Here is a 10,583-nt window from a genome sequence, read left to right on the forward strand (position 1 = left end):
GTCTCACTTTTAGTGTGCCATAAAGGGAGATTGAGCTCATTTTAAATTTTCTAACTCGAGACAGAAAGTGAGACCAAAACTGAGTAGGATACCAAGTGCATTGTGGGATATTGTTTACACGTGACAGTGCCACGCCCACTAGGTATTGCGCAATATTAAAACGTATTAAAATAAAATTCAAAATAAAGACTGTTTTTGTTCTTTATGCTTACTATATGTTAATTGTTACGTCATTTTTAATAATTGACGTCACTGACGTCATCAACTTTCATCAAAGACGCAGGTAAAGAAACATGGCAGATAAAGATATCGAATTTCTTTTAACAAAAAATAATGAGGAAAAAAACGTTAACGAACCATACTGGAGTAAGCTAGAAAAAGAAATATTATACGAGGAAGCAAGTCGGCGGGTTGATGTTTTAGACTCCAAGTTTAAAGGTGCCCAGTGCGGCAAAGCAGAGAAAAATCGCGCTTGGGAAGATATATATAACTGCAATTGTCAATGCGTAAGTATAAAAACTTTCTTTAAAATTTTATTAGGAATAAACAAAATCTTACTTAATATTATATATGCAATCAGCAAATTTTTAAAAATGAGGGATATTCTATTTACTTGATCAATGTTAGCGAAACGAGAATTGAAGAAAAAGGGGGGGGGGGGGTAGAACTCAGAAAAAAAAGAACTATTTATGAAAAAAGTTAAGGCCATATTTTAACCCGTTATTATATATATGTATAGTGTGCGTTGTCACTTTTAGGGGGTGGGTTAAAAATGTTTTAAATATACTGTAAATGCATGATATGTGTATTCTCCATTGCTGCTTGTTTTTTTTAAATATAAATTCGGATAGGTGTTTTTCTCTAACATATTCCTCTTAAACCCCCCCCCCCCCCCAACATTTTAATACATTTTTGAAAACATGAATACTGAGAAAAGATATAAAAGTTAAAGAAAAATGAAATTATAATAATTATTTTAGAGGAGATACTTACTCATCTTAAAAATATTTATCACACTGAAATTATGATTCAATGATGAAGTTTGTATATGTACGCCATAACTTCGTTTCATATGCTAAATACTATCATTCAGTAATTAGGGGAAAATGGAGAGAAAAAATCCAGTATGCATGATTTGAAACTGGGGCTTCTCCTATCCTAATCGAGAACCATCGGAAAACTTGAATTTGCGAGGAATTAAACAAAACACAGTGACAAGTTTAGCATTTATTAAACCTTTTGACCTCAAAATCAAAAGGCGTCTTCTTTAGGTCATAGGTCATATTTGTTATTTTGAAATAAAATTTAATTTCATTTACATGTGAGAGAATAAATCTTTAAAAAAGTTATTAAAATATACAAGCTACATAAATTACATCATCATGACATCTATATCATTCACCGTTCTATTTATATAAAGTAAAAGAGAGACAACTCGCTTTGACTCTAAGGCACCAGGCAGGGTACTCTTCATTTTGCCCCCCCCCCCCCCCCCCCCCCCCCCCCCCCGTCTATATGACATTACATGCATATTTTCATAAAGAGATAATGTATGAATGCAAATTTCATAAATATTTATTCTATGATGTGATGAAGATTTTATCGTACTCATTTAGAAAAGGGACCACTAAGAGAAGAACCGTGAAACAAGTGAAAAAACAATGGTCAAACATGAAGCAACGAGGTAATCATTATTTCTTTATAGTCTGAAAAAAGATCATATATTTTGGCATATACCGGTATGCTACACACCTAAACGAAGAAAGATATATTAATTTTTAAATAAACTTACCTGTGGCTATATTTCAGTAATTATCAAGACCGTTTAGCATTAAAATATACTCGACTTTATTGTAATAAATAATTGCCATTTTTGCAGCTAAAAAACTAAATAGTCAGGGGAAGTATCCCGTGACAGGTGGAGGTCCAAAGCCCCCTTCTCCCTCCCCTATAGATGAGGCTGTGCTCTCCCTCCTAGCCGGAAGACCCTCCCTGGAGGGTATTGAGGGAGGATTAGAAACTTCAACACAAAGCGCATCAACTTCACGTCATTCAGGTAAACAAAAATTAAATGAAAAATAAATAAAAATGTATTTGTATAAATTTTGCCAAGTAAGCTAATAATACATTGACATTATGAATTTATTTACATATACATATCCAGTTTATTTTTCATAATATGTAATACCGAAAAATTTCGTTATGTAAAATTTAGAACAACAGTCAGTGTCCAATCCAGAAGAGAACATTGAAGAACAACCCGGACCTTCAAGCACAGCACAGTCTAATGCTTTCCAGACAGAGACACCTAAAGATCCATCCAGAAAAAGAAAAAATAACGTTAATGACATACACGTAGAGGTGTTATGTACTGAAAAAGAAAAGGTTAAATTACAAATAGAATACATCAAACTAAAAATGAAAAAAGTCTCGTCCGAAATTGAGTTGATTGAAATGAAAAAAAATTCTCTGATGCCCTCCAATTGCCTATCACTTTCACAGTTTACTGAACTGTGAATCAGTCATTCTACGATAAATGGACCAATTAAAGATATAAAACATGAAAAAAATTATTCATCGCAATCTGTTTGGGACTCTTTTACGGCTGAGAATTCCATATTGAAATTGTAAATATATGAAGCGATATGAAGATTTGAAATTGAATTAGTTTTTCAACATTACATTATTTTCTTATCGAAACTTTAACTGCTTATATATACATGTATAGGTAAATATTTACAAAACCATGTGACTGTGTATGCTGAGATTTTAGAGTTGAAGTCGATCATAAAATCTATAGTCAAGATATATTGGAACGGTATATTTTTAACCGACATAGAAAAATCTTAATTGGTCACGTTTTTGTAGATTGACTGGAATGCAGATTCTCAGATATGGTAAGAGATATTGTAATGAACTTTCTGCTTACTGAGCCTTTACATGTGTGAGGACTTTTGAGGAGCAATAATAGTTTTATTAAATATACACCTGTAGTAGGCCTAGATTTCACGTCTTATTGGATATATAGTATGTTAATTCATTCTTGTGTTTTAATAGATTTCCATATTAATCACTCTCAGTATTTGTCATTTGTTTATTGTTATAAGCGCTTGAATTCCTTTTTAACTGTTTGCTTTAGAAAAACAGAGAGAATTATACTCACTCTCAGAAGTAGTTCAAGGCTATGTGGTCACATACAGTTTTGCCATCGCCTCCCAAGTCTTCCGCCTGATCCCACTCATCATTAATGTCGATGTCCGCATTTGGCAAAATGTCTCCACGCAAAATGCCAATATTGTGCAAGACGCAAGAGGCAATGATGGCTACACAGGCCCTCTGGGGTGATACTCGTAATTCAGTATGTAAACATGAGAACCTGCGCTTAATGATGCCAAATGTCTGTTCTATTAACACCCTTGTCCTACAGTGGGCAGTATTAAACCGTTGCATATGAATCTCAGATGGGTTCAGGTATGGCGTCATAAGGTAGGGTTTGAGGGCATACCCCGAATCTCCCAAAAGTATTCCTTGTATGTGTCCTGCAGTGAAAATTTAAATGAATTTCTTTTATGAAATCAAGCTGAATAAAGACCTTTTTTTGCTGAATTGATTTTCAACAAAAATTTAAAATTATATATGTTTGACATTACATTACTTTTTTTTAAATTATACTAGAGTGCATGAATCGATTTGATGAACTGAAACACACCTATTCGGAAGCATACGTATTTTAAAATTTTCAAAATTTTTTTTTTTCCAAAACAGGAAACATGAAAAATAAATTATTTATAAATAACAAGAAATTGCAATTTTCAGGCAAGAATCGACGAGAAATTGATTAAGTCATAACAACGTACCATTTTCAAATTCTCTGCATAACGCAGACTCTTTAAAAATTCTTGAATCATGGACTGATCCAGGTCATTTGGCCACAACGTTTGTGATTGAAAAATCGGGGCCACATATCATCTGCAATATCGTATTAGGTAATATTAGTTCTTGAATTCATTTGCGTATCCAAGGACAAATTCTTCGTGAAATTTACAAAGGGCCACAGCTATAAACATTAAACAAGAAGTACTACATCTTACGTATGCAAGGACACGTATTGTTATAAGGACATCATTCAAAAAATATAGATAATCTGGAATCATCAACCTGCATTATTTTTAGTACCATGTCATATATATTTCCGTAAAAAAGCGAATATCTAAGCTCATGGAGATTTGAGATGAAGGAAACTATGCTTAACATCTCCGTAAAAGTGTACATTTAAATTTTTCCTAAAATTTTACATGTAAACCCACACAAGAAAATTTTAAATGTAAGTTTTAGATTACCCTACTTGTATTATACCTGTACATTTAGGGAATGGAAACCTTTCCTGTTTATAAAATCAGCCTCGTTTTCCTTCGGAGCTTTTATCTTAATTTGAGTGCCATCCACACAACCAACCACATTTGGGAATCCTATGAACCAAATACAGATCACTTTCGTTAATTCTCAAAATCACGTTGACGTTTTTTAACGGCACTACATGGTACATGGGGACCAGAAAAAAAAAAGAAAAGAAGGAAAGAAAAGAAAAAGAAAAATTCAAAACAGCACACAAGCTAGAAGTGCGATTCTTGAAATTCCAACTAGATGGAAAGGAGAGGCCAGAGTACAAAGTTTTCTTTTTTAAATCTTAAAGTTCAACATGTTTAATACGTAATTAAAAATAAAATTAATATTTGGCTTATAAAAAGTTACCCTAAAATAGCTAGAGCACTCCTAACATTACAATCTATCCGTAAATGATTATACGGATGTATGTGAAAACATTCAGAATCTCAGAATAAATGAATAGCAACAGTTACTCCGTTTTTCATCAACCCTTCTTGCTTTTTTTGGTTAAATTTTGTGTACTCTATTGTTATATAATTTCAAAATTATTTTTTATTAACTTTTTTGGTAACATGCATAGATCTACTGAAAAGGGGGGGGGTGTCTATTATTCTTTATTAACTTTTGTGCTCAACAGGCCGGGGATGGTTTCCTTAAGTTATCAATTTGTTGTTGATGAAAATACATATGTATCATCATGATCATTCAAAAACTTTATCCAGCAATTTGCATTCGATGACATGTCGATATAAATTTTATCTTCTAGGCTTAATTGGTGTGAGAAAAAAATCACCTTTTACAATATTTATTTCCCTAGTGGTTATTCATTTTTTTTTTTACAAGATTTATTATGTTCCCCAAACGAAGTTGGGGAACATATTGTTTTTACTCTGTTTCTTATTATTATTATTATTATTATGTTCCCCAAACGGAGTTTGGGAACATATTGTTTTTACTCTGTTTCTTATTATTATTATTTTTTTTCTTATTTCTTCTCCGGTACTTTTTTTGTCCGCGAGTGTTCTCAGAAACTGTTCACCCAACTGAGCTAAAACCTTTTTAGGGTTAATAGGTGTGTAGTGTAGGTGTGCGGAACGAAGGTCATTTTGCGCGCATACGCCTGCACGTGCGGGCGCGTGAAATGAGTGAAATGACAGATATACTTAAAATAGCCACAACTTTTACATTTTTTAATGAAATGTTTTGAAACTCATTATATAAGGATATATTGATAGTGTAGATAATATGACAATGTCAAATTAGCAAGAACTCACGCGCATGCACGTGCGCTTCGCTCTGATTGGCTGAAACAAAAATCTCAATATCTCTTACGTTTTTAGACGAAATGCTTTGAAATTTTGAATAAAGTCTTGCCTTAGGATATGCTACAATTTGATATATACAAATTTTCATGAAAACACGTGCATGCATGTGCGCTTTAATCTGATTGGCTGAAACTTTCAATGGCTAAATCTCCTTTGTTTTTTGTCGAAATGCTTTGAAATTTAAAACATAGTCATGCATTAGAATATCATACAATATGATGTATAGAAAATTTCAAGAAATCATGCGCGTGGACGTGTGCTGCAATTTGATTGGCTGAAACTTTAAATGGCTATATCTCCTTTGTTTTTTGACGAAATGCTTTGAAATTTAAAACATAGTCATACATTAAGATATCCTGCACTCTGATATACAACAAATTTCAAGAAATTACGCGCATGCACGTGCGCTGCAATCTGATTCGCTGAAACTGAAAATGGCTATAACTCCCTTGTTTTTTAACCAAACAGGATGGGATTTAGAATCTAGATAGATATAAGGCCCTCCTACAAGAAGGTATGGTCATCATGCACGTGCACGCACGTGTGTGCATTTGAAACGAGTGAAACTAAAAATACACTTGAATTGGTGTTTTTTAATAGTTTTGGACTAGATGCTTTAATATATAGTATATTTAAATATATAGAAAGTGTAGACAAGATGATATGATCATTGCACACGTGCATTCACATGCGCACGGGTGCAATGTTAAAATTTGAATATAATTGGTATCCTTCATGGAAAACGTTTTTAAAGTCAAAAATGCACAGATTTTGTTTTATTTTATAAGGCTTACGGGGAATATGGCACCAAAAGGGAGTTGGGGAGCGTTTGGGGAACATCTGTAACGGTTCCCGTTACAATTAGCACTAGTTATTATTATTATGTTCCCCAAACGGAGTTTGGGAACATATTGTTTTTACTCGGTTTCTTATTATTATTATTATTATTTTTTTTTTCTTATTTGTTCTCCGGTACTTTTTTGTCCGCGAGTGTTCTCAGAAACTGTTCACCCAACTGACCTAAAACCTTTTTAGGGTTAATAGGTGTGTAGTGTAGGTGTGCGGAACGAAGGTCATTTTGCGCGCATACGCCTGCACGTGCGTGCGCGTGAAATGAGTGAATTGACTGATATACTTAATATAGCTATAACTTTTACATTTTTTGATGAAATGCTTTGAAACTCATTACATAAGGATATATTAATAGTGTTAATAGTATGACACTGTCAAATTAGCACGAACTCACGCGCATGCACGTGCGCCTTGCTCTGATTGGCTGAAACAAAAATCTCAATATCTCTTTTGTTTTCCGACGAAATGCTTTGAAATTTTTAACATTGTCATGAATTAGAATATTCTACAACATGATATGGAAAAATTTCATGAAATCACGCGCATGCACGTGCGCTGCAATCTGATTGGCTGAAACTTTAAATAGCTATATCTCCTTTGTTTTTTGACGAAATGCTTTGAAATTTAAAACATAGTCATGCATCAAGACATCCTGCAATATGATATATAAAAAATTTCAAGAAATCACGCGCATGCACGTGTGCTACAATCTGATTGGCTGAAACTTTAAATGGCTATATCTCCTTTTATTTTTGATGAAATGCTTTGAAATTTAAAACAAAGTCATGCATTTGGATATTCTACAATATGATTAAGAAAAAAATTCTTGAAATCACGTGGATGCACGTGTGCTGCAATCTGATTGGCTGAAACTTGAAATGGCTATAATTCCCTTGGTTTTCAACCAAACAGGATGGGATTTAGAACATAGATAGATAAAAGGGCCTCTAACAAGAAGGTATGGTCATCATGCACGTGCACGCACGTGCGTGCATTTGGAATGAGTGAAATTAAAAATACACTTGAATGAGTGATTTTTAATACTTTTGGACTGAATGCTTTAATATAAAGTATATTTAAATATATAGAAAGTGTAGACAAGATTATATGATCACTACGCACGTGCATTCACATGGGCACGCGTGCAATGTTAAAATTTGAATATAATTGGTATCCTTTTGGTAAAACGTTGTTAAAGTTAAAAATGCACAGATGTTGTCTTATTTAATAAGGCTTACAGGGAATATGGCACCAAAAGGGAGTTGGGGAGCGTTTGGGGAACATCTGTAACGGTTCCCGTTACAATTAGCACTAGTTATTTTTCTTCTTCTTCCTGGGTACTTTTTTGTCCGGGAATGATCTTGTAAACTGTTCGTCCGATGAAGGTAAAACCTTTTTAGAGTCAGTAGGCATGTTATGTAGATTTGCGGAATCAAGGTCATTTTGCGCGCACGTGCTTGCAAGAGCGTGCACGTGCAACGTGTGAAATGACCAAAATAATAGATTAGCCGTAACTTTTATATTTTTAAATGAAATGCTTTGAAACTCATAGTGTAAGGATATATTAGTAGCATAGACAATATGACATGGTCAAAATAGCAAGATCTCACGTGCATGCACGTGCGCTTCGCTCTGATTGGCTGAAACTAAACACTCAATATCTTTCTTGTTTTTTGACGAAATCCTTTGAAATTTTGAACATAGCCATGCATAATGATATCCTACAACATGATATATAACAATTATCATGAAAACACATGCATGCACGTGCGCTGCAATCTGATTGGCTTAAAGTTTAAATAGCTATAACTCCCTTGGTTTTCAACCAAACAGGATGGGATTTGGAACATAAATAGATATAATGGACTTCTATAAGAAGGTATGGTCACCATGCACATGCATACACGTGCGTGTACGTGCGCTGCAATCTGATTGGCTGAAACTTTAAACAGCTATAACTCCCTTGGTTTTCAACCAAACGGGGTGGGATTTAGAACATAGATAGATGTAATGAACTTCTACAAGAAGGTATGGTTTCCATGCTATGCATGCACTAGCTTGCACGTGAAATGAGTAAAATCAAAAATACACTTGAATGAGCATATTTTTTAATAATTTTGGATTAAATACTTTAATATTTAGTGTATTAAAATATAAAGATTGTGTAGACAAGATGATATGGTCATTACTCACATGCATTTACATGCGCACACGTTCAATGCTCAAATTTGAATGAACTTGGTACACTTGTGGGTAAACGTTAAAATCTCAAATGCATATAGTTTGTCTTATTTAATGAAGCTTACAGGGAATATGGCACCAAAAGGGAGTTGGGGAGCGTTTGGGGAACATCTGTAACGGTCCCCGTTACAATTAGCACTAGTTTCCCTTGTGGTAATTCTTTTATCAATGGAGTGTGAAAGAAAACAACAGCTAGGCCAATTAGAGTATGCCGATATTTATCAAGAACGAAAGGTAGATAAAGATTTATGTGTGTTTTTTTTTTATTATGTTAGAGCATTTATTATGGAGCTGCATGTTTTTTTATTCATTTAAAGGGAAATACACTCAGTTTATTGTGCGTTATAACATATATGCCCTCATTATAAAACAGAGTAATTTCGCGTTGAATGTGAAATGATAGTTTGTATATCAAAGATGTTAAATACACGTACCTGCAATATCATAAAATCTACTCTTGAATGTGGATAGATCTACGGGGAATTTGATGTACCTCTGTGCGAAACTCGCAAGAAGGGAACACACACGGCGAGCGGCTCTTCCAGTCGAAGACTTGGTGATTCCCAGTGGTTCACCGACGAGGTTATAAAATGATCCAGTGGCTAGGAACCGTAGGGCTACCAGCACTTGTAAAAGAGGGGGCAGGGCGGAGTTTCGTTTCGTTGGTCTTACAAGATCATTGTACAGTAATTCCACAAGGAACATGATAGTAGCAGGCCGAAAACGGTATTTCACATAGATCTCATTCGGCTCCAATTCTTCTAATGGATTACTTCTATCCCTGAAAACACGCGGACGGGGAGCTTTTCTCTGCCTTTGAATGATGTTGAAAATATTCAATCTCGCTGCCGAAGACGCCATATTGGAAGTGAGACCAAAAATTATGAAGTTAGACACCTTTTATGTGGTCTAACTTTTTGAGCTCAAAAGTGAGACCAAACCAAGAAAGTGAGACCGAGACCGAGACGGCAAATTTTTATGGCACACCTAACGTGAGACTGAGACCAAAAACCTAGACCGTCTCGAATTTTGATCTCAAAAGTGAGCTGGCTAAGTTTTATGGCCCCGGAGCCAGGACCTCCTGCTAACCATGCCACTGTTCTTCTGACCAACTGGGAGAACTTACTTCCGGTAAATCGCCATAATACTCTTGCATCACTCCTTGAAGTTTTCCACCTTGAATACCTCACTGAAACTCACTAAACCACTCGTAGGTTTCAGTGTTGGGTACCAAATATAACTTACAGTTGAGGAAAGGTATTGACCAAACAGGACCTTACACTAATTACTGAATACTCAACCAAATACTCAATCCCAAAGCCATTACATGTACCGTGGTACATACAATAATGCCTTGGAATAACATCTTGTGATTGTCACTGAATATATCATCTTTATAGACAAGTTTAAAAGTGTTTTAGTGGAGTCAAAATAAGAACTATTTGTGATATGATGTAAACCCATGAAACAGAGTTTGAAAGAAGAAAAGTTGCTTACCATCTTAAAGAAATTACAACGTATGTCATTTTAATTGTGGATGCTTCAATTTACTGAAAAAATGAGCCATTTAAAAGAAGAAATTAGCATCATAAATAAAATAAAAATTGTAATCTTATGACTTTTTAAATATCTGTCTTCAATATAAGTTTAAAAATTAGAGAAAAAATTATGGAAAAAATTGATTTTTAATGCCCTACCATGAATCTGGCAATGATGTGTAGCATTTGTCATTTATGTCTTCCGTCAATCCATCCCTTAATATCTGACTGTCCTGCACAC

General features: G+C 34.4%; 2 pseudogenes; one reads left to right on the plus strand and one right to left on the minus strand.

Annotated features, from left to right (window-relative positions):
- The first annotated feature begins 293 nt into the window (after positions 1-293).
- Positions 294-3,157, plus strand: LOC134279493 (uncharacterized; annotated as a pseudogene).
- On the minus strand, positions 2,182-9,875 carry LOC134279492 (putative nuclease HARBI1; annotated as a pseudogene).
- Between the last annotated feature and the right edge of the window lie 708 nt (positions 9,876-10,583).

This window comes from Saccostrea cucullata, unplaced genomic scaffold, assembly GCF_032062105.1.
Source record: "Saccostrea cucullata isolate Sc308-1 unplaced genomic scaffold, CSIRO_AGI_Scuc_v1 ctg97, whole genome shotgun sequence".
NCBI lineage: Eukaryota > Metazoa > Mollusca > Bivalvia > Ostreida > Ostreidae > Saccostrea > Saccostrea cuccullata.